The sequence below is a fragment of the Patagioenas fasciata genome, chromosome 2 (genome assembly GCF_037038585.1).
Source record: "Patagioenas fasciata isolate bPatFas1 chromosome 2, bPatFas1.hap1, whole genome shotgun sequence".
Taxonomy (NCBI): domain Eukaryota; kingdom Metazoa; phylum Chordata; class Aves; order Columbiformes; family Columbidae; genus Patagioenas; species Patagioenas fasciata.
Window position 1 is genome coordinate 70,779,542 of NC_092521.1, and position 24,893 is coordinate 70,804,434.

Below are 24,893 nucleotides of genomic sequence, written 5' to 3' on the forward strand. Positions count from 1 at the left end.
TTTCTGTGTAATAGGCATGAAAAGAGTCTTTATCCTAGATCCATGACATTACTCTCCAGGTAGAATTATTTACACGGTGCAAAGGAAGAGTTAAAAAATGCAGGCAAGCCACGAGGTGAGAAGAAGAACTAGATCAACAGTTCAGGTAGAGCTTCCTTATTTTGTCCATTCCAAGCAATGCTGCTCTGGCTGCAGCAGCTGCTGTAGCTCTAGGGCAGAAACAGCAGCTGCCAAGTACTACCTTGAGGTGCTGGATTTTTCTTCTGTAATCCCTCTCTGCTGGGCTCATGCTCAGCCACGGTGTTCTCAGTTCCAGTGCAGGATTTAGGAATCAGCCAGTAAGCATTAAAACAGGTCCAGATTGAGTGATTTTAACCACCTTGTCTAAAATCAGTGCATCCCTGGAAGAAAGGCAGTGAATGTAGTAATATCAAAGATCATTGCTACAGAGTAAGACAGACGAAAACTTGTTTGAATGCCCTCATTACTCAAATGTACCCTGGGTAAAATATTTTATGCTTGCATATACTTAGAGACCGTGGGTTAGAAGGATTTAAGAATAAGAACGGAGCTGTAAGAATGTTAGACAATTTCCTAATACTTGAAATTTGTTAACAAAGAAGTCTGAGTGACTATACTTGTGATAAATTTATACTTTGGATAAATTATTTGACCTCACGCAGATGTTGTCCACTGGTTCCAGAAATCAAAACCCCAGGGAAAGTATGTCCGGGCCAGATCATAAGGGAGAAACTGAATTAAGACATAGAGCTGATACTTGCCTTTTGCTTTTGCCAGCAGCTCACGTCTCCAAAGCTGACCTGCAGCAATTAAGCATTGCCAGCACATTTAAATTAAGCACGTACTTAAGGGGAGAGGTAACTGAGGATGATCTTCAGCATTATTGCCTCTGCAGACTTCTGCAAGTTGTAGAAGATAAGTGAACTGCAAATCACCTTTGTATTGAAAAGAGAAACTAAGCCCAAGTTCAGGTGGAAGTTGGACAGGTGCCACCATGTGTTTGCAGTAGCCCTTGTAATCTTTTCCTGGGTACCCACTTTGGGGGACGCGACGTCAGAGTGAGGAGCTGAAGCTAGACAGATCTTTGGTCTGACCCAAACCATTCATTCGTGCAGGCGTAGCTCAATTACAGTGTAATTTGCGTAAATGTAGTTAAATCATTGAATTGCAGTGGGTGTTGACCATTTTAAAACCTTAATTGGGCAATAAAACCGGGTGGAGTCCTTTGACTGGAAATAACATGTGGAAATGCTAATCAGTGCACACTTTACTGTAGGAATGCCAGACTAACAGGGGAAAACCTACCAAATACTTATTAAGGGCTTGTCCTACCTGAAAAGTGAGTGGTAAGTAATGTATTTTACCATATCAGTCCACATCCTTTACCTGCCAGTAATTTCTTCTGATGCTTGTAACTAAAAAGAAATGTTCCTGCTTTCTTTTGTTGCTGTGCTTCAAAAGCCATATATTTAACAAATAGTGCTTTTCTAACACAACTGTTTATTAAGTTCCAATCACTGCCTCCACTAGAAACCTGCTGAAGGCAAATGAACTATTCAGTTGTCACTGAAGGCATAATTTAGTGATGTAGCATCTCTCTAGACTGATGAATTCAGCCTTTTTGTTGTGGTTAATCTATGATGTGTGGAGCAGACAGTACCTGCATTTTGCAGAGCTGTCTGTGGGAAGCCCACTTCCTCTTCTGTATATGATAAACAGAGCCTATTTATTGTAGAAGCCATCAAGGTACGAAGTTGAAGCCCTCAAGTGCCACTTATACAGTCCCTATTCAGAAGATACCTCCGTCTTCAAACAATTGGTTTCCAAGTGGCCTCCGACATCCTCTATGAAATTGCCTTGTTTCACATTTGGCAAAAATTTATATTGCTGACCCACTGTGTTAACAGTGATGGTAAATAGTGAAGGATACATAGAAGCATCTGGGTGAGAAATCTGTGACAGGCTTTTATGTGAAAACATTCAATATCTGCTCTCACTTTAATCACTTATTGTTTTTAAGTCAGTGACAAAAACATCCTGCTGAAATTGGAACAGTGGGATCCCATCTGCAGGGAGAACAAATAGTGTTAGACAGGCCTTACTATCATGTAGACATGACAATATATCAGGCAAGCATAGTAGTTGCTAGTTTTACTGTTGTTTTTAAAACTTCTGGAGAAAAGTTGCTTTAACCAGGCTTATGAACTTCCAAATGGCTACATAAAATTATATCTTGTCCTTGTTTCTCCAGAACGTAAAGATACTCTGGTAAAAATAAAATAGAGACTTCATCTTTTAGAGGTTTACTATACCTTTATGTTGCTCTCAGGCCGTTTCTATTTTTCTTGGGAGAAAGCTCATTCATATTTCTTCCAGAATAGGACCAGTCACTTTCACTTTGTAAAGGCTAGAGCTGCTTGTGATAAATCATCAGTCCTTTCGGTTACGTGTATATTTGAATGAAGTGTAATAGTTGTTTTTCTTTCATGGTTTAAACATCCATGTTTTGTAGTTGGGGATGTTCTTGCTGGATTAAGTATTTCGTAACATATTGAAACATGTCGTTGCTGTGACAGAACTTAAAAATAAGTATCAAAACACATTATGACATATGGAATAACAACAGGCTGTGTAAGAATGATGAATATGCTCCAAGTTTAATGTACATGGAAGTGGAAGCACATTCATACCTGCCAAAGCCTTTTAACAATGTTTTGAAAACTGGTACTTACATTCTTTGAAATGTTTATATCTAGAAGCAACCTCCTCCTTTGGCAAACTTGGTTTAAATCATCTTGGACCTCTGACAACTGAAATAACGAATCTACCGATATGCTCTGATGTTGTCCTAAAGCTTGTTTTCAATAGGAGAGTTAACAGAAGTAAAAAATTAAGGACTGGGATTTGAGAAACTAGTGCCCAATGAGAAACTAACACTCTGAAAATGTTAGCCTCTAGTGGTTTGCTCCAGTAGGCTCAGTAGGAAAAATATACTGTTGGTTAAGATGAATTTTAAGAATATTGAGGAAAAAGGAAGTGCAAGGGATGCCAACAGCATTCTCTTTTACCAAACGCTTTCCATAATGATTCCTGGTCTCCTGCAACTCCTGACCCTTTTGTGGTACAATATCGCAGCATAGATGGCAGCAGCACAGTGTGGCTGCTATTTGGCTTGCACGTGATAGCAAATGGTTCAATAATGATTAGGTTGTCAAACTCAAATTATATCTTTGAGGCTAGGCTTACCCAGTAGTTTTGCCAGTCCAGTCTCATTGTTTTTCTGTCCTTAACTTTCTCCTCAGATGCAGGGCAGCATCTTACTGGCAGTCCAATACAGAGGCAGGAATGGGGTGAAGGAGACCTGTTCTCTCTCTTACGTCTCCCCAGCAAAGGAGCACAGTGCACAAGAGCCATGCACTCATGGGCTCTGGGAGTGTCCATGGGATGTGAGAGTGCTGAGGCCCCTGCACCCTGCGACATGAGAAGGTGCTCTCCCATCCCCTCCAGGGCACCAGTACAGATCCCAGCTGTTCCCTCCTCCCACCCTTACAAGTGAGGCAAGATCTGATCAGCTGGAGGGGTGGGATTGGGTTGATGAAAGAAAGACATATTCTTGTGGTGCTCTCTCTTTCTTACATGCCATTTGCCCAAAAGGGTATTTTTGTTGTTATCAAGAAAAATTCACCCAGTACAGCCACAGCTTTCTTGCAGCAAATCAGTGGCACGGGTGAGGAACACAGAGCTTACCTGCTCCTGTTTGCTTGGTTTAAGTAAACAAGAATTACCCATCTTTATTCACTGCATGTCAACAGAACAAAGGAGGACATAAAGCGTTTTGTTCTTGCCCAGGCTGGAGGGAAAATAAACAAACAAACAAACAAACAAACAAAGAAGTTGCATTTAATAGACAGAAGTCTTGGATTCTGGAGTAGAAGCTGTGCGTGACTACCTCTCAGATGACACGCTAATTCAGGAGAAGTGGTGAAAGGATATCTGTTGGCAAATTGCCTTTTTGGGTTATTGAGAGGAGCAAGTTGAAAAACAGAAGAGATGAGGATATGTAGGATCCCAGTTGACCATAAGAAATCAAATTGTACTCTTTAAAAGAAAACTGATTACCAGACATATTAAAGCTTTAATCTTATTTGCAGTTAGTAGCCCCAAAGAGAATGCTTTGTTGGAGACCTTCCAAGAACAGCTATTGCAGCCAGCTTGTAAAACAAAGACAATGTGATGGAAATAATGCAAATACGGTTCAACATTTGCTATAATAAAGTTAGTTTATGCGCCCTTTGTAACAACCTCAACAATAAGCACCAATTTCTTCATTGGCAATTAGCTCTGGTGGGACAAACACTTCCCCAACGTTGACATGAAGACAGTATTTACGTATTTCTTTTTAGAAAGTGGATTGTATCTGGCTAAATATGCTTTTTATTTCTAAGGTTTTCTTTTAAAAACACCATTTAAACACTGAATGAGTGTAAAATGACCTCCATTAAGGTACTGCTTGTTTGCATTCGGTTCAAATTGGATGCTGCTCCAGATTCCAGTGCAGCAAATTGCCAAACCCTGACACAGTGACCTGCTTCAGCTGGGGAACATTTTAATCCCCGTTCTGTGAGGATTCTTTGGCAAGGCTGCTCCTGGCTCTTGTCCTCACAACACTAAGCTGTGCTGCTGACGTGAATTATGGTTACGTGTACCCTGTCTGTGGGAACTGGCCCCTGGTGCCTCTGTTTACCTTGCAGGTAGCCTGGGCTTGAGTCCCTCATCTGCCCTGAGCCTGGTGGCTTTGGGATTTGCCTTGGTCAGTTTGCCTCCCCGCAGCTGTAGGTGGGCCACATGTAGGACGGAGACCTATGCAGGCAACTGTGCCCATTAGTGCCTTCTCCAGCACAAATTACCCAGGAGGTTCCCCTCTGCAGTGTACCAGCTGCTTGCCCCAGACCTGGTATTTTGTGGGGTTCTGGGCACATCAGAGGAGTGGCACAGCTTGGACACACATGTAACCAAACAAAGAAAAATACTCTTTTTTTTTTTTTTTTTCCTTTACTTTTAGACATTCTGCAGTGTGTATGTTATGATAACTTGAGTCTTACGAAATCAGGAGGACAGCATTGACTATACATTGACTATAATTACAAACCAGCACAAAGATTTTTAAAATGTATTTATTTGTTCTCATGACTTCAAGATACACATATTTTAAAAGATCACTGCAATAATAATTTTACAAAGTTGACTTAGTAGCATTCCACAATCCATAAACCTGAATCTCGATATACTTTTCTTAATACAAACACCATCAACCCAGTCCTTAAATTACAGACTACATTTTTGAATGTTCACTTACTCCAAAATTACATCTTTTTATTTACAAGGTTTAGTGAATTCATATAACTTCTTAAAGTGTCTTTGGCTGCATCTAGACATCTCATGCTGACTTCTTTTTCATGAAATTGATAACGTTTTTGTTAAGTAAGTTTCCTGGACTCAGTTGCAATGCAATAGAATAGATAATTGAGATGTCATAAAGCCATTCCACCAGAGGGATTTGGGATATATCCTACAGCATCATCAATCATAGCAAAACACGTTAAGCTCCTTGCATATGGTAAACTGCTTACATAAAACAGATCATTCTTGATAAAACTTTTTAGCATAAAATGAAGACGCTCATTTTTGGCACAAGAAAGCCCCATGCTTCTTATATTATCTGCCTGTGTATAAAAACACACATATTCAATCCCCAGCCTATAAATGCTAAATGGTTTTTTGCAGTGGTGTGCATTACCTCTCACAGGGAAGCTGTCTCTCATAGTACACGATCCCTGGTGAATGTATCAGCTGAGCAACACAGAAGAGCTCAGACATTTAAGTTGTTTGAGCACACAAGGAATCCCATTCAGCTCATTGAAGGTGAACATATGCACGAGTCCTGCACTGGGTAAAGAATGCCTCCTTGTCCTGCTGTTTATGTGTTGGCTACCTTGGTATTTTTATATGTATGTTTACTCTATCACCTGACTACAGTTTTAAGCATTTTTCAAAATGCTTTTTTTATTCAAACCATTTCAGTCGACATTAGTCAATGCCACTTTTAGTCTAATCCTCAGCTTACCCTGGCTAGATGTCTCCTCTCCTCAGGAATCTGTCACCCAATTTTGGTTGTCCCCAGCTGAGGGGAGAACAGGCAACTGGAGTCCAAGTGTAACCACTGAGCTGCTGCGTGCCCTCTCCTGCTTACAGAGGCTGCGCCTGAAATATCTTCTTTAAAGCTTGCAAAAGTAGGCAAGTATACGGCTGTCAAAATAAGCATATATCAAACTGCACAGAGAATTCTGTATGCTCTCTACCCAGCAAACTAAGTGCTCATCCTCAACAGCTCTGTGGGGCCAGAGAAAGATTCTGAACTCAGCAGTTTTACCTGAAGAAAAAGTATCACAAATAAATGATTGGGAAAACTAACTGCATTTAAGAAAGGCCTGAGTTGCTTTCAAGGGAGGTGAGAGTGAGTAGCACCTGCATATGTGGCAAAGAGAATACTAAAAAAAAAATCTTAGACAAAATAAAATACCACAGGGCTAATGGCAGCTGCAAGTGTGTGGTAGGTAAAGGACTAGAATCAGTCTGCCTGAACAGAGAAATCTTTTAAGAGACACATAAATGGAAGCACAAGCAAAATTCCCCACAAAGTTGTGGGCCATCAGTATGGCAGTGTTCAGCACTCACCGAACTTTGCTTTCCTGTTTAAATTCTATTTAGAATATCGGGTTTCTGCCAAGGAACTTGTTACATATGTTAATAATGAGTACAGCATGTTTTGGGGGTTCTGCAAACAAAAACCTCTTTAAAGTTATACATCACTTCAGAGACTAAGATCCACTCATCAAGGAAACTCAGTGTTTTCTTCACTGAAACTTTGCTAGTTATACTTTTAAAAGCGGGCATACGAACTTTGATCTATAAACTTTAAAAAGCTGGATTTAGGAGTAGGGAAAGATAAAACACTTCCCAGAATTCAAGCGTCAAAATAAATTTTTTTTTGGGGGGGGGGCTGAAGTAATTTTCTAGCTGCATTAAACAGTCTTAGTACACAGGCATTGTTACAGGGTGCATGTCTAACATTTTGATGCTGCAACGGGCCCAATATCCACGGCCTGCTGCCTTGCTCAGCAGCCACTGCTAGGAGGCTTGTTACAGCCTAATGACCCAATGCAACATTTCTTTCACACAGAATCACAAAATGTTAGGGATTGGAAGGGACCTTGAAAGATCATCTAGTCCAATCCCCCTGCCGGAGCAGGAACACCTAGATGAGGTTACACAGGAAGGCATCCAGGCAGGTTTTGGATGTCTCTGGATTAGTAGACTCCACAAGCCCCCTGGGCAGCCTGTTCCAGTGCTCTGTCACCCCCACTGTGAAGAAGTTTCTTCTCATACTTAAGTGGAGCCTTCTGTGTTCCAGTTTGTACCTATTGTCCCTTGTCTTATCGTTGGTTCTCACCAAGAAGAGCCTGGCTCCATTGTCCTGACACTCACCCTTTATATATTTATAAACGTTAAACGCTTCAACCATGGTTCCTCAAATCATGGCCAGCACATAGTGCTGGCAATACACAAGCCATGCCAAAGCCATCCGTGGCCCATCAAGGAGCTGGGAACTGCTGCTGCTGGCAGCACCCCATCAAAAGGTGTAGGAAGAGGAGTTTGGTAGGTCATGCAATTTTTGTTCGTCCTCGTGGACCAGACCTACTTTTAAGGCCGATGTCACTGCGGGTGTGGCAGGTGCCAGCGCAGCAGGCATGACACAGGAGAACGCCGCACCTGAAAACTGACTACAGACCCCGTAACGCCACACAGAGCCGCGACCCCTGCTTGCAGCCACGCGTTAAGCCCGCAGGGCCATACAGGAAGCCCAGGCGCCGCACACCCCACCCCAGTCACCGGGCTGGCGTGGGGGGCGCAGCCCAGCGGCGGTCGCGTTTGACTGGAAGCAGCCAAAACGAGCAGACTCCCGGGAAACAGACGCGTACCGAGGGGACAGGCGCCTGCGAGCTCTGCTGTACCGGGAGACGCAGCAGCTACAACACCACAGGTCCAACCGCTCCCCAACCCGGAGCCGTTGGACTCGCGCACTCCCCGCACATCCGGGGTAGCGGCGGGGTGGGACGAGACGCGCGAGCTCCGCCCAGGGGGCGCGGGCGCGCGGGGGACGTGTCCGCGCGCCGGGACGGTCACCGCCCCTTTCCCTGCGCCCGCCCCCTCCCCCCAACCTCCCGCGCCGCCGCCGCCCCCGCGCCGGTGATGGAGGCGCGGCGCTGAGGAGCGCTCGGGCGGCAGAGGCGAGCGCGGGAGAGTGGGGCCGCCGCCGGCGGTGGTTGTTGCGTGGAGGCCGGGGCATGCGGAGCGGGCGCTGCTGCGGGGCTGCAGCTGCGGGTTCCGAGGCGCTGAGGAAGGCAGCGGCGGTTCCTCCGCGGGGCTCAGTGTGACCGCGCCGCTGCGCCCGGAGCGCGGCTCCCGGCAGCCGCAGGAAGAGGGGGGCCGAGGCGGCCGTGGCGGCGCGGCGCTCGTTCCCCGGCCGCGGAGCGAGGCGGCGAGCGGAGGCGCCGGTTCCCCGCGGCTGTAGCGGCAGCCGCCGGCAGCCCGGCTGCGTGACGGTAACGACGGCCGCGCCTCAACTTGGTGCGAGGCAGCGGCCGCCGCGACGAGCGGGTGGTGCGCGGCTCGTCCCCGCCGCCGCCCCGAGGATCTACCCTGCGGGACTCTCCTACCCGGGCGCCCGGTGACAGGCGCGGCGGGGCCGGCGGCGCCCGGTGCTTCTCCCCAACCGCCGGCTGCCCCGCGGCGACAGAGAGGGCCGAGGTGAGTGCGGGCTCCGGGCGCCTCGGGTTCCGCTTCCCCCTCGCGCTGGGGCTCGGGGAAAGGGAAGCACCGAGTTCAGGCAGCGCCGGGCTTCTCCCCCCTCCGGCCACCGGCGGGGCAGCCACCGCTTCGGCCGATCGCCACTTCCTCCCGTGGGGCGGCCTCGCCGCGGTGCTGCTCGGGGGGCAGCCGCCGGGGAGGGTCGGGCGGGGGGAGCGGGCACACGCAGCCTTGCGAGCTGCCTGCCAGCGGCTCCCCGAGTTGCTCCGTGCCGTGGAAAGGGGCGGGCAAGGGAAGCTCTGGAGACGTCCTGTTGCTGCTCCTAGGCTGCTCGGTGTCCACAGGGGGGGAGCAGCGGGGCAGCATCCCCGGGCCTGCCGCTGCACTGCTGTCACTCCGAGTTCGATCAGTTAATGGTCATTACATAACCTGTGACTAATATTTTAGACTTTTATCTGCTGGAATCCGGATCAGCCTCATTTTATTCCCTTTTAATTCATAAAGCTGAAGAGGTTCGGGGAAACTGGGGTTCTCAGTCCAAGTAGTTGCCTAGAGCAATCTAGTTTCCATGTGACTTTACCCGTGTTAACAGGGTTACTACCTCCTTCCACTCCAAGAAAGCAGAAGTGAGTGTCGTTCATCTGTCCTTCCCCACCCCCCGTCCCCACAACCCCGTTTATTATTAAGTACGGCCAAGTTTCTTTAGGTCGTACTTGTTTTTAGCAGTCTTTAGAACCTGCCACTTTGTGAACTTGCAGGGTGAGATACTGAAATAGAAACTGATTTTTGTGCAGCAGCTGCTGAGAGAAATAACTTTTATGGTGATGAACAGGAGTGAACCAGCCTCTTTTGTCTATACAGATGATGTTGGCACTACATGAACTGTAAATGAACATAGCCGACAGCTGTTCAAACCAAAACTATGTAATAACCATGTATTTTATACACTGCTACTCTCAACTTGACTCCTTTGCAAAGGCAATGAAGATCATGCTCCTCTGAACATTTGGAACACCACAGATCTCGTTTTTCTTGTAAATACAAAAGATTGCTTATATTGGAGAAAGCATTTAACTTTCTAGTGCCAGCTTCGTTTTCTGTGACTTGGGATTTTGTCTGTGTCCTCCTGTGATGTTGGTCTTTTTAAGTGGTATTGCTAGCACTTGGAATGTGAATTTTCTGCGTTTTATCAGACTTACCTTATCTGTAAAATGTGAATGAACATCAGAGCTGAAGGTTCTTCAAATGATTGTCAATATGCAGATTGTGGAAGCATGGTCATCTTCAGAAAAATGATACAAACGGTACCTGGCAAGGACACTACATGCAAGCCACCCTTGAGATCAAGGTGATAGTGATAACACTTGGACTGGTATTGGATGCTGCCTGGCTTTTCAGAATTGTAAGCTACGTGAATGAGGATACCTTACTCCTCGTATAACTTGTTCCTGTAGGAATAGGGCAGTTCAAAGACACTAATGAAAGTAATGGAAATGTTTTAAAAATACAATGTGACAGTCTTTGCATATCCTAGTGGTGAGGTGGTACTGTTTCACTTTTACACAAAAATTCCACCCCCCCCCCCCCCCCCCACTCATCATCTCAAACTGGATTTATACAAACGAGTTCAGGAATAAGCTATACAGAGAAAGAACGGAGGTAATTTAGAATGAATTTCAATGCCATATTGCTGCTTTAGCAGAATAGTACCCTGCTGTCCGTCCTTTGTTGCATACATGTTGGTAAAATATATATTAGTTGTAAACTTATTAGGTATTATTCTTTCTTCTATCAGAGAAAGAGCATGCTGCTAGTCTTTTGAGATGAGAACAAAAAGTAGCTCCAGGGACACTCATCTAAAAATAGGATACTTCCAAATACTTAAATCACTTGAATGCAATTTACATTATGTTTAGTTCAAGAGACATGAGATTCTTGACAGAGTTTGCATTTTATATTTTTAGTGGTGTTTGTTTTGTGTTTTTTTTTTTTTTCGTGTGTGGTGTTTTGGTTTGTTTTTTTGTTTAGTGCATATGCTAAGTCTCAGACTGTCCACCTGAGACAAAAGTTTGATTCCCGGGTCCCAAATGGTATGTTCTTTGGCTCTGCAGTCCTCCCCAGTCTCTTTCTTTAGGTGTCTTCTATATGGAAGTTCAGGAACCATCTCTAGATGTAAGGTGACCTGTGTTGGGAACTTTCAGTGCTTACAAGGACTGGCTTACAAATTGAAATAGTTTTTTTTTTTTAATTTTTTGTAAGATTCATTTAAACACTTTTTAGCAGTTGGAGTGGTGCTTTTGAGAATGGTGCTGTTTCCTACCTATAAACCAATCATTTTATCAAGAATTTTGGAGTTATTTTATTTGTCTTAAATTACTAACCAAAGTCTGGAAGTCTGTAGTTCTGTCCGTTAGGCCAAGTTATAGTGCATGTTTTGCATTCTAGGATTGCTCTTAATGATTTTGATTTTTAAAGTCTGTTTGGAAAGTGGTACTTTTGGTGTGTGTCTCCTTCCCTTGCAGGGCCGACATGGTGATTTTCGCATTGAAATTGTGGCAGTGGAACTTAGTTAACTTAGTTGGAGTTCATCTAGATGAACAGCTTGTGGCAGATAAAAGAAATGTTACAGGTGGCAGATGTTGAATATTTTTGTTATGGTATGGGTCTCACAACAATATTTCGTAGAAGTACACTTGGGTCCTTAAATGTGATGTTCCTCATCCCAGTCCAGTTTTCTGTCCTTTGGCTATGAGCAGATTCTTTATTATAAAGATGTACTAAAAATTAGTATTTAATTATGTGTTGTATCAAGAAAGCATACCTCTGAACTATATGCTTCCCGCTTCCACTGAGCAGTATCTTATTTTTTGAAATTTAAATTATTTCCCTTCATTTTTCATTGTTTAGTCTACTTATGGCTAGGTATTTTTTTTTCATATCCTGCTTTGTGATTCTTTGTATTAGCAGTAATATCTTTATACAATTTACAATTGTAACAATTTGTACAATCTCTTTATACATGTTTCTTCGGACACTCTATCTAATACTGCAGCAGTCTTTTTGAGGTAATGGTTAACAAAGAAGCACTACTTTTCTACGATGATACCACAGTTTTACTTGTGCTTGCCACTGCTGCTTTTGAATCCTGATACTTTTAATTTTCAACAGCTATGCTCTCACATTGAACAGGTATCTTCCCTGAGTTCCACAGGGATGCTTGTAATCCTCTTGTTTATGGTAGGTCTACTTAATTTAGAAGGTTGCTGGCTATACTAAGAATTGCGTCTTTAGCTTTCAGTGACACTGCTTCTGCATTTATTAATATTGAATTTTATCTGCCAGTGTGTTACCTGTACATTGTGGTTGATTAGCTCCCAGTTGGTTACATTTTTTTGGTCTTCTGTGCTTGACTAACCTACATAACTGTTAACTTTTCTACTTTATTTTCTAGATCATTAATTAGTGCCTTTAAATGTTGCTTGCTATATGGATCCTTGAAGCATCCTGCTGTTAGCCTTTTGCTGTGTTGAAGTTTGACTAGGTATTCATAGTGCAAGCTTTGTGTTTCTTAGCTACTAATAAACCAAAATATTTAAAGCAAAATATAGCTGAAATCTGCAAAATATATCTGCAGGGTTGTAACCATGGCTTTTACTCAGCTTTTAGGACCAAATTTATTCTTGACAGTAGTATTCTAAATCTAACATCTCCAAATAAAATGTTTTAACTATATGCTTGTTGTAAAAGCATTTTGACACCATCTTCCACTAATTCTGGCAAAGCATTTTTTTCCTTCTACAGCGTTTCTAGCGGCCCTAGTCCATTATGTGAAATCAGCCCATCATAAAAATCAATGGAATTGATATACTTTTAGCTAATGTATTAAAGAGCTGGCTAACTGCTCTATTATTCACTTTTTGATTGCTTGAATATGGTTTTACACTATGAAATATCAAGATTCTTAGAGGGCATTTACTTTTGTCTAAATTAGAAGCTTGTGACTTTGAGTACTGCATAAATATCTTGTGCATGTACTGTTGTAGTAACTCCCAACCCATTGAGGCATTTTTATCGTCGCGTTCACATAAAGGTCTGGTTATAATCTGGTAAGGAGAAATAATTAGAATTCTAAAGCCCCAGACTATGCAGGTTACTCAGTGGTGGGCTGCAGTTTCTTGTAGGAAATATGATTTTGATTCCTTGTGTCTTTGGTTGAAGGGCAAATGGAACCAAGCACTCAACATACAAAGGTCTGTTCAGTTATTACAACCTTAGTTGTCACTGGAAACAAATGTGCTTGGAGACTTGGTTAGTTAAGAAAAGGTATCCTTGGCAAGGTGCTTGTCATATATTGTCTCTTGATATCACTTACCACTCTTGCTTGTTATTCAAGGCTTTATTTTCAAACATTAAAAAAAAAATCCAACTTTTTTATCTTCTCTTCTGCCTCTAAGTGGTAGGTAAGTATGATAGGGTACTTGGTTGTGAAGTGGCTTCAGGACTTTTTTTTTTTTTTTGCCAAGGTATTTGATTTTGGTGTTGGAGTGATCAGCTTCATTTCTGTGAAATTAAAAAGTTATCCTTGAGAGTCAGAGGTTTGTAATGGTGCCTTTTTACTGTAATCAGTGTTGAATGACTACTCTCATTGGTAGATTCAGCTGGTGTATTTTTCCTTTATTATCAGATCTTTTCAAGCATTTAGAAGAGATATATAGGTAGGGCTATTGAGCACTGTTTGTGCTGTGGACTGCTGTTTGCATAATCTGATAGTCCTTAAGGTGTTTGTGTGTGTTCTCCTGTGAGAAGCTACTACTAGTGAATAGCAGTATAAAGCAGTAGCAGTTTGCTGCTGTGTAAGTTTAGACTGTGGGACCAGCCGATGTACAGCTGCTGCGAAATTCATTCCTAATTAAAGAGGGAAGTGTTTTCATACTTTTTTTTTTTTTTCCTCTTGTGCCATGCTGGTATCAACTTTCAGAAACTTTACTCAGGCAGAAAACTTAACGCAAGAGATAAACCAGTTCAGTATTCTGCAAGAGCGTTAGCATCCTTTGGAGGCAGAACTTGTGAACTGCTCTTTCGTTCCATAAGGCTAGTCCTGCTTTTTGAAACTTTGTCCTGTCAATTTTAAGCCAGTGTAATATTGGAAATGTTTTGGAAAATCTGCTTTATTTTCACTAGTGCTGATATTGGTTAAGCTGAGAATCTCCAGGTGGTTGGGATTTTTTTATCTTTTTTTTTTGTTTGGGGTTTTTTGTTTGTTTGTTTTGGTGGAATTTCTCACTGTGGATAAACTCTTGCCACTTCTTGTATAAATAGCATTTCTTTGTAGTGGGCTATGGCACTATTTTCATGTTGAGTTCAAATATTTCTTCATGTAAGAGAATTCCTAATGTGTAAGTGAAGTCATGTGACAAAATTTGTCATCCCAGTTATGTGGAACAATTGAATTGGGATGATATTAGACATCCAAGTTTCCTGTGAAAACTTGTTATAGGCCAGCAAGAGGGTATGTCATACTTTTTGACAGTGCATTAGGATAGACTTCAGAGCTTCAGCTGGTGCTTCCTGTCAGCCACAGGAATTACGATCATATCACAGTGCGTAACTATCTCACATCAAGTTGTTCTACAGGAGACAGGAATGCTAGCCTCATTTTACAACCACAACATGATGAAGGCCAAAAGAGCCTGAAGAACTTGAATCCGGATCTGCTTATTTTTCTATAGCTACAAGTCATCGTTATCTTTTTCCATGCCATTTAAACCTACACTATGTATGCTAGCAATGCTTTAGTGCAAATTGTGAATGATAACCAGAATTGCACTAAAAATTAGAAGGGAAGTGATAACGCCAGGATTCATCTAGGGAGAGGGAAACAAGATGTGGTGTGGTTTGGTGTTTGTTTGTTTTTCTCAGGGTTCTGTGAGGAACAAACCAGGGGATGGGAATATTGGTAGTGAGTTGGAATCAGTTGTTACCGTGTAGAGAGATTTTGAAGTGCTCATTAAATATCTGAATGAAGAAGGTGATTGAAAAACAGAATGAAAAATACATCAAATGACCATGGACCTCCATAAAGAGAAAGAGGTCTTAGGCAGATGTCCTCACAACAGTGTTCTCAAATGAGTTTGACTAGAGTGGCCAGGATGAGGAAGAACTAAGAACAAGTATAAAGCAGTCACTCACATCAGCCAAAAGTGGATGACAAGAATATGAAGTTTCATGTGGTCAGTTCCCAACTATGCTAGGTATTGCAAACAGCAAAACCAACCCACAGCTACAGTAGGCTTCTGAATCTTCAGATGGCTCAAGTGGAAATGAGCTATACATGAAGAAGTGGGATTGGTTGGAGTTGTGCTGTCCCTCAGTGTGACATTCATCAGTTTGATTACCATTATGAATAATTTAGCCTTAACAATAACCTGGCCTCTTATGTGCATATCCTGTTCATGATGTTTCTGCATTAAATACATAGAAGAGAGAACATTCACTGATGGGGCATTTTTAAAGTATCTTTAAGGATTCGTTTATATTAAGGTTAAGCTAATGGATTTATTTAATTTTCAGTTCATTGTGTACTCAGGGTAATTGGGATTGATATACTTTTCAAACACAGAAGGTGAATCCTAATTCTAGATGCGAAATTCAGCTTTGACTGTTGTCTCTAGACAGTCCTCCTGTAAGAAATTACTTCAGTTTCTGCTGATTGGAATGCTACTTTGAATGTCCAGTTTGTGAGTTAATGACTGTTGTAAAGAAGTTAAGGATGTATTTCCACAGAAACCCTTTTTTTTAAAATTTTCTTTAAAGACAACTTTGCGGTTTTAAACTCTGTCTGTGGTATCATGTGTGTGAAGTGAATGTCTGCTATCTTTACATTTGGAAAATTGTTGAAGACAGCATACCAGAGCAGTGCTGTTCCAAAGAAGTACTTGGAATAACAGGTATACTTAGAATAGCCAAAAAAACCCACCCCTGCAAGCAGTATGTGACTTCGTTTCTCCCTCTTCCAGTATACTCCTGCACTTTTTCTTCAGGCCTCACTGATCAGAAGTTTAAGAAATATAGGTACTTAAATTAGTAATAGTTTAGGAAACCTATTTTGTTTTCAGTTTTCAAATTCTGAAGACAGTGCCAACAAGTACACTTGTAATACAAATGCTAAGCTTCCTAAAGTGCAGCAGAGGTAGTACAGTTTAAATACATCTATTTGAAATACATATTTCAAGAAAAATTATATGCACCCCTAAGGCCCTCTGTCTGCAAAGAGAGGTTTGTGTATAGAACAGGTTACAGATAGGATAGGAAAGTCCAGTAAGTTAAACTTGCATTTGCTTGGAACTTAGCATTAATATAAGTATCTGTCCTCTTTAAAGAACAGACTGGTAATGTTTTGGAAGTGTGGTCTAAGATAGCTGTGGGAAAACAACTCCAAGCTGCTCAGCGGTCCCTTTTCTTCAACTACTAACTGGACACTGAAGTGAGCAGCGAGAATAATGTGACAGGAAGGATGCACAGGAATTCTTTATTCTTTGTAAAAGCTCAAGTTTCTTGCTAAAGCAGAATGGAATAGGGCAGCTGCTGCTATGTTACATGGCATACTCATAAAAAATGAAAATATTTTGTGTGGTGTGGTTTTTTTTAGGTTTGTTTTTGTTTTTTTCTGCTTCAAATCTGTTTTAATCTGTGGCATCATGGGGTTTAGGAACATTGGAATAAAATATTTACATGGGAATAAAATCTTTTTGGAGTATCAGCCTTAAGGACTGCTCCAGTTGTGCAGAGTTCCGGAAGGAAATGGTCAATAATATAACCTTGAAAATACCTCTGATGTACCGAGAGCTTAAAAAGTATTGGTAGTATAGCTTTAGAAAAACTAATATTTGTTACAGGTTTTACAAGCTTTAAAATCTGTATTTGATGCTCAGCTGTGAAGGGATACATTGAATTGCTAGGAGCTGCATTAATATTTTATCAAGTCTAAAATAATGTGTATGTTGTTGAAATATACTACTTTGTACAAAATATTAAAGAATCAGGCAGCATTCCATACTGTGACTGTCCAGTAGCACTGGCAGACTCCTGCAGTGAATATTAAACAATCCATCAACTCTTGTAAAAATGTAGTTGGTATAAAGCAGAATCAAAGTTACTCTGACAAAAGCATCTGAAAAATCTTAACGTATATATGTTCAAAAGGTGTATGGTACAGTTGTTGAAAGCTTTTTTTTTTTTTTTTGTATTATACATTAAAGTACTATTTCATAATATTATTCTCATTATTCTGCTATGGTGTCATCTCTTAGAAAGAGAAAGTGTTTAAAAAACATTATGAACAATTCTGGGAGTCTAGTGAGTAACCAGAACTGGCTAAAACACTTTGTGTAAGCAAACCCGACACAAAACTTTTTTCTCTATCAAACCGTGCTTGTCAGGCTACGTATCTGATTTTGCACTGCAGTTCTAAATCATAAGAACTTTGTATCTGCAATAATTAACTTCAAAAAATGTAAGGTACCCAATACCCAAAATAAACCGAGCAATCTTGCATATTGAATTTAATTAGTTCTTTAAAAAAGAAGCCCTATAAAACCCAGAAACCAAGTCCTTCATTTCTAGAAGTTTCCTTTGTTCTGGTTCCTTCTGGTTCCTTCTAGTTCCTTTTAGGTTTTGCAGAGTTGTCAAATCACATCTTTTGTCTTTCCATGTCCAGGAAAACTAATCACTCTTCTGCAACCACTTAATGCTTGAAATCTGCTGCATGCAAGAAACCAATTGTCCCAATCTCAGCTGTGATGTGATTCACAGAAATACAATAATATGTAATTTTCTTGCTTTGGATTGTATCAAAGCTTTCTTTTGCAGTTTTAGGCTATCATGACTGTGCCCTTTTTCCCCAAAAAATTGTGCTTTCCCAAATACAGCAAGAACTTCTTAGGGCTCAAGAAGTATAGAAAAGCTATTGTTTGAGTGTTGTGTATATTTGAAAGATATCTAAGAACTCCTTTAAACTGCATTTTCCTCTTTGTCTAAAACTTAATAAAATAACTCAGCTTCTACTAGGAAAACAGTGCCTTTTTTTTTTATAGCATACTTCATGTTGTATGCACTACAGTCGAACAGCCCGGAGTTATGGTCAGTAGTTTGCACTGATCTACTAGTTTATATCACTAGTGTTTTTAAACAAAGAAACTACAATGGGATGGTTTTTAAAATGAGCTGGCTTGCTTTATTGTCACTTTTGTGCAGAAGAGCCCAGACTTAAATAGCATTCAAGTCAGGTACTGATTTCCTAATCAAATGTTTGACCTTGGGATCTTCATAGCTAAATTTTCAACTCCGAGGCTGTAAAAATATATGATACCAACTTTCTTCTAATCGAGCCATTTTTTGTTGAGGAGACTAGTGAAATTATGATTCACTAGTGCTTCCATCTGCAGGGATGAACTGTACCATCTATTTCTATGGAGCAGAAACAAGAACAATTTATTGATTTTTCTAAGAGATGATGTCTGCTTCTGTATCTGTCACTTATAACGTGCTGGCTGTTAGTTTAAAATATCTCTCATCGTTTACTGTTGTAACATACCCTCTTAACAGTTTGCCATAATTTGTGATTTCTTCATCTTTTCCATTTGTTTGGGTGTGTAATGACACGTTGGGTGTATCATTAATTTTTATTCAGAAGGCTGTGATAATGATTCAAGAATGGGAGTAGAGAAACGTATCTGAAATAAGAGGAAATAATAGAAATTGCTAGTAATTTGGATTTTTTGATCTCTAGTTTGACATATCTTAGAGACTTGGCTGTCTGAAATTCAACCTTTTTCAAAAAATAATCCCTTTTTTTAAGTGTAACTCAAGTATTTCAGAAAAAAAAAAAAAGAAAATTACCTCGAAGTCAGCTTACTGAGAATGTTCATTTTACCTTAACTGGTCCTTGGAGAGTATTCAGAAAAGACACGAGGTCTTGTATTTTCCTTTGCATGCGAGTTCTTGACATAATTTAATTTACCAGAGATATTTCAGTGTATTTTGAATAAATGAGTTCCTTTGTGTTGCAACAATGTACTAAGCTGTTAGATAAAAGGTAAACTATGATACGTCAGGAGAGGGAGACAATACTTTAAGAGAAGTGATGACTGGCATCTTTGAAGTAAATGGAAGTCTATTTATGGCCAGGCATATTGAAGAGGAAATGAACACAGTGGCCTAAGTGACATACAATGTGTTTAAAGTTTTCCAAATCTGAGTCCTCTGGTGTGGAAAAAAGGGGATTAGTTTGGTTCTTTTGTTGGCAACTGGAACTGCTACCACTCTCGGCATCATGAAACTTGTTGTGGGCTGAGCAGTCCTGTTCAGAGAGAAGGAGAAAGTTTAGCGAGTCTTACGCAAACAGTTGTTGAAGAATTATCTTCCTTTTCTGAAAGGGATTTGGTTTAGATGGAGGGGTGGTGGAAAAAAGTGTTTATTTGTAAAAGCTTGAATGCTTATGGAGGAACATTACTGCAAAACTTCCAAGCTTATGAAGCCAGCTCTATGTAGATCAGGGAAATTTTAAGGGACTTCTATCTTAAAAACTGCATGTATGTCTGAAAAACTTGGTATCTGCTGCCAGTGAAGTTTTATGGGAGAAATACTATGTTCAGCTTCAAAAATAAGGCTTTCCAGTTATAAATAAGCATATTTTTGTAGCTGTTAGATGAGACTTTAATACACAAAAAGTTTGAGAGACATTTGAAAGACATTTGGAAAAACTTGCTTTGGCTGCATCTGCATGGATAAAATGTCCAGTCTTCAAGTGATGCGAGGGCTATTTCCTGGCTGCACCAGCGCTGGTTGGGGTTCTGTTCTCTGCCTGCAGTCTCTGTTCTCATTGTACATCAGTGGGAACATCATGCCCTGTGGTAGTCCTTGTTGTAAAAGCTAATAGTGTTTTTATGTGAATGCATACCCCAGCTAGGCAACAAAAATTGCTTTGGCAGGAGAGGAAGAGTTGCTTTTTGACACAGTAATACCTCCTACTCCGTTCACCTTCAGTCCTCCATTGCTCTTCGCCTGTGTGCACTCCCCAAAATTTGTAGGCTATTTTTAGTCACACTCAGTGGGCAAAGTCCTCAAAATATTAAGTTAGCAGAAGTTTTGAGAAAATTTATGCTGAGGAAGAAGAAAGACAACTAAATAGTTGCCTGTTCTTTTTCTAGCCTGCCGATTCCCCAATGACCTGTGTTTTTGACTGACCAGATGGCGTACCTAAAGCTTGGAACAAACCCTAGCATGGGATATCTCTTGCTGCTTTGGTAATTAAGAGACACAGGGAAGATAGACTAGTATCATGTGGGCATGGAGGTTTTGGGAGTGGAGGAATGAAGAAGAGCTTGTAAGGGGCAGCAGCGTCAGGGTGCTGAGGTTATTGCTGTCCTGGGAGATCAATTCTGCTTTTCACAAGGCAGGATAACTTGTTTTAGCAAGGGCTGTGTGCAGGTGGACTGTAATTTATTTCTAAGCGTCAACATTCAGGTATTTTTTCAGTGTGCCACTGCTTCTGCTGCAGCTGGTCCTTTTAAAATATAAAAAAGTAGCCAGCTGCTGCTGTAGGGCAGTTTTTGGGAAAGTTAAACCATTTTGCTTGCATTAATGAGTAGTTGGTCATGTTTCTTGTCCCTGACACAAGGTTTCCAGAGTTTGCATATGAACATTTCAATACTGATTGTATTTTTTTTTTTTTAACTGGGAATAGTTTGAAATATGTTCACAGAAGAGATACTTAGCTTACAAAATTGGTGTTTCATAAGTATGCTATCTCCTGTTCTCTTGAAAAAATGAAGGGGAGAATAGGAGAGCAGACTGCAGACAAGATGAAGTGAAGATTAATGTATTGTTCATACATGTAAAGTACATAAGCTAATGTAGTTGGAGTGATAACCTATTTTATTTACTTTCTGAATAGCATGAGGAAAAGGAATGAAAGAAGCTCAATTCACTGTCTTCATGCTAATGTTTTCTGCACTAAAATTAAACCTTACTGCCTTGGGAAAACTGAGACTTTATTCTTAACTGTGCCAGCTACTTGCACAGAAGGGTGGTATGAGAAAATTAATAAAGCAACTGTCTGCTAAGATTTTCTTCAAATTCAATTGTTGGATATTTAGTTATGACCTAGTTTCTTTGGACATGTGTTCTACACTAATCAACTGTTAGAAGAGACCCCTTATACTACAAATATAGTAAACTGTTTATAATAATATTCTCTCACTTTCTTGAATGACTGCAGCTAAATGAAATGATTTTAAGGGCTTGACTGTTATTGAGGAGTGAAATGTTAGTCTAAGTATGGACGTATTTTTAGTGCTGTCACCTATGCTTTCACTCCAGTTTTTACCTGAATTATCTGCTTTTTTCTACATGTAATATCTAACTTTACAACAACTTTCTTGGCATAAAAAAAAGATACCAAAAGAGTTGGTTGCTTCAAGCTCTGAAATGAATAAATCCTAAGAAAAAGTATAGGTTGTCTTAAGGCGCATTGTAACTATTTTAAAATTTGTTGTTAATGGTATCTGAATTGTGTTTCTGTTGATCTACCTAATGGTGATTGCTCTCTTGTTGTTTCTTTTGTTTGGTTGTGGATTTTTTTTTTTTGTTTTTCTTTTAGCCTATTAATAGAAGTTTGCAAATTACATGTAATATAATCCATTCTGTTACACTTAAACATTTCTTCATTCTGGTAATGTTCATGGGTCACTGATGTTCTTTGCAAAGCATTATAAGTAAATGACAGGATCACAATATTGAAATATTGTACTGTTGGCTCCTCAGCTTGTAATTATTTCAGTAAGTAAGCTGTAAATGGTCAAAGGCTAGACATCTGGTTAAAAAAATAAAATGGTATCTGATAATCAGACATTGCTGTGTTGAAGGCTGTTTCAAAAGATGCAGATTGCCTCAAAGAGCCAATGTTTCAGACTGAGGAAAATTGGGACTGGGTGACATAAGTGATATTACCAAGCATCTTTTAGTGATTAAAAGTAGTTGAAGGTGGGTGAGAATTAGAGGTTTTGGTAGGTTTGAAATCAGAACTCTGGTACAAGATCCTGTTGATCAAACTAAAGCTGTGATCTCCAGCCTTCCGTGAACAACTGCCCTGGGCAATGTGAAGGAAGCAATGACATTTCCCTTTTCAACTTTTGGATTTACTGCAGCGACAAACGCCATTGGAGAGTCTCCTAGCCAATGCTTTGCCTAAAGGAATGTGTTGCAGGCTCCAAGTATAGCCAAAGAGCAGTTGGGCAACCAAAAAACTCATAGGAGACAGGAACAGAAAAAAAAACCAAAGTGTTTGCAAATCCAGAACTATTGAGAGAATATAGAAGTGTTGACTGGGGAGTATCTACCTATTGGCAGGTGAGAGTTTCAACTAGCATGATGAGCCTGTTTAGCCAGTTTCAGGTAGGAAACAATCAGTTTGATCTTCTCCCTTCTCATTCCTCTTGACTAGGGCAAGAGTAAAGTTTACTCTTGACATAGGACTTGGTTTCCTTTTCAGGCTTGCTTGTGCTTTCTGGAAATAGAAACAGAAAAATGGGAAAAACGTGTTAAATGCTAGAGACATTGATACAATTCAGGCAAAAGTGGGTAGCTATGATTAGCAGGAAAATATCAGTGGGATTTTTGTAAGAAATGGGAGGGGTTCTTATACCCCAGTAAAATGTAAAATAGGCACACCATCAGCTTTCATTTACAGCCTAAGGCACACTGTTATAGCCTTGGGGTATGTTGGAATGATTTTTGTGGAAGTAGGCAAGAGAGTTGATGTATTTGGATAAGACATAATGTCTTGAGCAAAAAATTACATGGTAGTAGTACAAACCAGACAGACAAGACAGTCATATAAGATGTTACATTTACATGTTGTCTAAATTCTTGTAGTTTTCTTTCACAAGCATGCTGAAGATGGCACTGAACTTTAAGTTTTTTGCAAACTTTTTTGCCATATTAATTCTTGATGAGTAAGCAGAATATTGTTGCTATGGTATGGAAAATCAAATTGAATTTTCCTTTCTGTATATAATTTTTCAATGACTATGGAAGGTTGTTAAGGCTTTTGCTGAAGGGATCTTATTTAAGTCATCTCTTTTTTTTATTTAGAGTTTATTTAGAACTTTGTTTCTGGAAGCATGGAATTTCTTTTTGGTGCAAATCTAAGAGCAATGCTGACAAATCAGTGGTTTGAACATACTTGGTCTGTAGAACACTTGAGCTTGCAAAGCAAGTAACTGTTCTCAGCATTTGCTCTTCTTTTGAAGCTGATGAAGCACTTGAGCTGCTACTTATAGTTGCTTCTTATTAATTTTATATCAAAGTAATTTGAAGCTAAATATTCATGTATCATACCATGGAAATCCAGCTTAGTTATTTTGAAAAATGGATTGTCTTCTGTTTTGGTGGGAGCCCCATGGGGAGATAATTGCAAACCCCAAGTTTTCAGTTGTGGAGGAAGGTCTTAGAAATACTTTTTCAGCTGGTATTGCTTCTCTAGTTTAGTTACTAATGATGAATTGGATTTGAGTCTTTAAAAACCATAGTACATTTCCTAACATATACAAAAACGTTAGTTGATACTTTCCACATGAGCCAGTGTTAAGAAGTGGTTTGCTAAGTGTGTGCCTTTATCAAACAGTTGAGCTAAAAGCAGAATGAGTTGGGATGCTTGTTTTGGCCTGTCATGAGGTGTGTGTAATAGTGTTGAGAGGTTCCTGTTTGCTTGTCTTGACGTCAAGATAAAGGTTTCAGGTTAAGTGGCTTAAGATAGTACTTCCAAAGATTTTTCCCATCTTTCTAAAGGAATAAGCATAATTCAATACTGATTGAATAAATGTAGTACATTCATATTTTTATCGCTTTTTATTTAACCGTATTTTTAAAAGATGCCTTTCATTTTCGTGCTTGCTGAAGTGTTCTATAGCATAGCCCACCTTAATCTCAAAATGTTCAGATTTTATTCTTCTGTAAGTCATAGTTCTCTCTATATCCTGACCTTTATCTCTAAATAGCAAGTATTTAGCCTACTTGTTCCACTATTTTATCTTTAGTAACTTTCTTGTTATGGATTGATTAGAAACTTCAGAAACATTCTGAGTGTTTTCCTGCTGCTACCTAACTTTTGGTGTACCATAGGATGAGTTTCTATATGGAAGATTCCTGTTTCATCTCTTTCTGGAACATTCAAACAAGAATTATTCCTCAACCTGAACCAGCCAGGTGTTTTAGGAAAGCAAGAGTTCATACAACTGATGTCTTTCCAGTTACTAGAAGTGCTAAATGGTTGAATTTATATCTGAATAGCTGGTGGAGATTTCCAGTAGTGAAAGTTTCTCAGACCCTGAAGCAGTCTGCCAGGTATCAGATTAATAATCCTTCTCCTCATGATGTTATTATGCAATCCACACTGTTCCTGGTCCACAGCAGCTGCTAAAGAGGTGTTTAAATTGAGATAGAAAACAGATACAGAATAACAGAAAAACAAACAATTAGAGAAGATAGAAGACATAATTACCATGTAACAGGCCTGTTGAGATTTAGCCTAACAACAATGGCCAGTCTCAAAATTAATGAATTAGGTGGTTAGCTTCATGAGCATGCCAGTTTGCCACTGCTGCTACAGTAAATAGTCTTTTCCTGGCCATTTTTTCCCTTCTTTAGGCATGTTTTATGATATAAATTGCAAAATTTTAGTACAGAAATGTACTGCAATACAGAAAACAGCTCTAACCTTAGGGACTAGAAGACATTATTATGTATTCCTTGAGCTGCACTGCTGATTTTTAGTGTAGTTGATTTTTTTTTTTTTCCTACTCAATTTTAGGCCTGATGTATACGTAACCTTGCATACCTTGTTCCCTGCATAGTGACGTATCTTCTGGGTTTGTGCTTGTAAAAAGAAAGGCTCTGCAGACAGCTGACTGGCTCAGCAATCAGTAAACTAAGTGGAACAGGGTGTT

At 40.3% G+C, this 24,893-nt stretch overlaps 1 protein-coding gene across 3 annotated transcripts in view; it reads left to right on the top strand.

The window, feature by feature from the left end:
- The first annotated feature begins 8,298 nt into the window (after positions 1–8,298).
- The window catches only part of GALNT1 (polypeptide N-acetylgalactosaminyltransferase 1), an 88,780-nt gene continuing 72,185 nt past the window's right edge, over positions 8,299–24,893 (top strand). For all 3 annotated transcript variants that reach the window (XM_065830952.2, XM_071804391.1, XM_065830953.2), the window contains exon 1: positions 8,299–8,889. The gene's annotated coding sequence lies outside the window, so the exon portion shown is untranslated. The remainder of the gene's footprint in view (positions 8,890–24,893) is intronic.